The sequence below is a fragment of the Macaca fascicularis genome, chromosome 4 (assembly GCF_037993035.2).
Source record: "Macaca fascicularis isolate 582-1 chromosome 4, T2T-MFA8v1.1".
Lineage (NCBI taxonomy): Eukaryota > Metazoa > Chordata > Mammalia > Primates > Cercopithecidae > Macaca > Macaca fascicularis.
The window spans coordinates 117,695,850-117,699,090 of record NC_088378.1 but is presented as its reverse complement, the minus strand read 5'-3'; the positions used below and the strand labels follow the sequence as shown (position 1 = coordinate 117,699,090).

General features: G+C 40.5%; 1 pseudogene; it reads right to left on the bottom strand.

Moving 5' to 3' along the window:
• Positions 1-439: 439 nt before the first annotated feature.
• On the bottom strand, positions 440-2,546 carry LOC102133028 (bromodomain-containing protein 7-like; annotated as a pseudogene).
• Between the last annotated feature and the right edge of the window lie 695 nt (positions 2,547-3,241).

The window sequence follows — 3,241 nt, the reverse complement described above, 5'->3', positions numbered from 1 at the left end:
GTGAATGTTACTTCTATCTTAAATTTCCAATATAGCAACTTAAAAAAATGATCTTTAGTTTTTATGGATACATAATAGTTGCACATATTTATTATTTATGGGGTACATGTGATATTTTGATACAAGCATACAATGTGTAATGATCAAATCAGGGTAATTGCAATATCCAACACCTTAAACATTTATTACTTCTTTGTGTTAAGAACATTCCAATTCTACTGTTTTAGTTATTTCAACAATCAATTATTATTAACTATGGCGAATTTTTAAATACAATAATATCATGCTTATGAGGATACGTGAAAGACACATTCATGCAACTCTTTCGGAAAGAAATTTAGCAGTATCTATCAAGAACTTGGACAATTTTTGTTATCTTCATTCTGGTAAAATTCAGCATCTGTAAGTCAGTTTTTTTTTTTTTTTTTTTTTGTATGAGTCCCAGGTCCAGCTTTATTACCGAATACAAGTCCAGCTTCTGGAACATTCAAATTCACTGTTCCAAAGTTTAATTAAAAACACAATTTACAAATATTTAATATCTTCTGAAAAGCATTTCTAAGTTAAGAATGAAAAAGTATGTACATAATAAATAATCAAATACCAGGCGGCCTCAACTTCCACCAGGTCCACAGTCAGCAACATCCATCTTTTTAGGTTCTTCAATATATTCTGTCTAATCCACAAAGTTGTTTTCCATGACAGGGGAAAGAATGGAAATCCCCATTGCTTTCTGAATTCCATAGGTGCTTACGATATCACCTGGAGTTACTTGCTGTGCAAATTCTTTAAGATTACTGGTCACTTGTTCAGCAAGATGCATTTCTCTGTATGAGGGACCCAAGAGACAGATCATGCTGGGAAGGGGTCTGGTGCTCAAACATTCATTCTAGGATTCCTGGGGTTCCCTGAGCAATCTGGTGGTCTCATCAAGTTTCCTCTGGAATAGTTCAGCTTCTTCAGAGTCAAAAACTTCAGTTAGAACGCCAAAGTTTGCTACTGCTTTCAGCGCTATGAGCCTGTCTTGAGTATTGGAGTTCAAACCTCCTGGTGGCTCTACTTCTGTAATCTCCATTTCTTTTGCTGTGTCAAGTGTCCTAGTGTGGCCTTCCATCTTCAGGCAATGACATCTCCAACTCTTGTAGGGTCCTGGAATGTCCTCCTTTTGTTAAAACATCCAGTAAACTATCTGCCATCTTGGCACGTGGCCAAAAACTCATGGATGCTGAAATCGCTTGGAAGATCAGAGTCTCCCCCATAGGTTGAATGGACTAAATCAGAATCATCCTTACTGATATTTGTAAATGTGGAGTCATAATGCGGTGCCTAAGAACTGTAGGGCCTGTAATTCAAAGATAACACTGGAGTGACTTTGTTCTTTTGATGCTCTTTGAACCCCTGCCAAGTATTCACTCCAAACGGAAGTCTTCCAGTTGTCATTCCCAGTCTCACAGAGCAGTAGCCTGGCTTTCCTACAATGGGATCCACAGGATGGAGAAGTCCCAACATAGTTGTTCCGTCTGGTTTTCTTCTTTCAAATTCTCACTGACAGTTCACAAGCCGCCTGGTCAGTTTTCTTCCAGATTCCTTCACGATACGGTCAAGCTGCTCCTGCTCTCTCTCTAAATTATTGCTTTTAAACTTATCTTCAAGCATATGTTATTTTTCTTTTTATTTTGTTTGCTGGGACTCTTGATGGTGTGTGCTTTGGCATCTCCAGAGTTCTCTCTCTCTCTCAGTCAGCAGCCTCCTTCCTCCTCATTCTGTGAGGTGTCTGTTCTATCTTTCTGTTTTCAAGTTTTCTACAAGTCAGCCATGAAGTCTACGCTCTGCTTCAGGCTCTGAATTCTTTCCTGGCTAAGAATTGTCATCCCTGAGTGCAACAGCTTATTTGCAGCTTTATAATAAATGGTCTCTGGTTTATTGTAAGTCATGGCATTAGTACACATTAGTTTGAAGTTATACTTTAGTTCATCTCTGGGCTGGTAGTCATTGTTCTTGATCTTTTCTTTCATGGTACTAAAATCCATTGGATGTTTAATGATCATGGAGTAGCCAGAAGCAATACAATCAGTAACAGGAAATGAAAGCACTTGAATCTTTTCTCTGCAATTGTCTCATCAGTTGGATTCAAAGCTTCTTGAAGGGGTGTCTGTTCTACTTCTTCTTGTTTGGCTAAAGAGCTTGTGAGAGGCTTCTCAGGAGACAAGTCTAATCTCACAGGGACATGACACTAGAGGTCTTTTTCCGCCTCATTCTCCACCCGGTCTCGATCTCGCTTCTTTTTATACTCCTTAACTCTCTCCGTTTTCTCCCCTTTTCTTTCCCTGGAACCTGCTTCTCTCTTTTCTCTTTTTCCGCTTTCTGCCCTTGTGTTTGTCATGATCGTTTTTGTCTTCGAAGAGGCTGGAGTCGTGTCCCGAGCTGCCCATGAAGAGTTTGGTGACTTCGTTCCCTCCTACTTTGAGGACCAGCTTCAAGGGCTTCTCTACATACTCCTCGTAGAGGTGTTTGTCCGACTTGTGCTTCTTGGGCTTCCTGCCCATGTCCCACCGGGCCCCAGTGCCCACTCCCCGCGCCAGGCCCAGGCGGTGCAGCGCCGCTTCCGGTCAGGGTCAGGCCAGCGGAGGGCGGGAGCAGGGCCCGTGAGACCCCGCGCCATGAGGCAGGAGGGCGGCGCCGGAAGACAGTTTTAATGAAGTAACTCGAAATAGAAAAATAGCTTTCTGCACACAAAAGTGGTGATCTCAGATTTATTTGAAATCATGGGAAATAATCTAAGTTTCCAATGAAGTGGGAATGGTATTGGTGCTTTACTGATTTAAAATGTTTTTCAAGACTTTACAGTAATACGACGAATTCTTAAGGGTATAAAGTGTATACATCATTATCACAACAAAAATATACTATATATAGAAAAGCCTAGAAGGAAATATTATTAAATGTAATAATAGAAAAGAGATTGGGATAAAATCCAGGGAAATATAAACATTTTTAAGTTATATTTTTGGTTTGTTTTTGTTTTCCCAGTTTTTGGTAGACCCTTTTAATGATGCCTTCTCAACTCCCTTGTGTTGAGAATATGTAACTCTGCCAGGTCTCCTCCTCCCTTCCTCACCCACCGCCCCTTCTAATCTCCCACTACCCATTGCAGATTGGATCATGATGGACACCTGACTTATGCTGGGCAAATTGGAGTTTTTCCTCTGGGAATTTAGAACTGGAAATTCAGAGAAAGCAA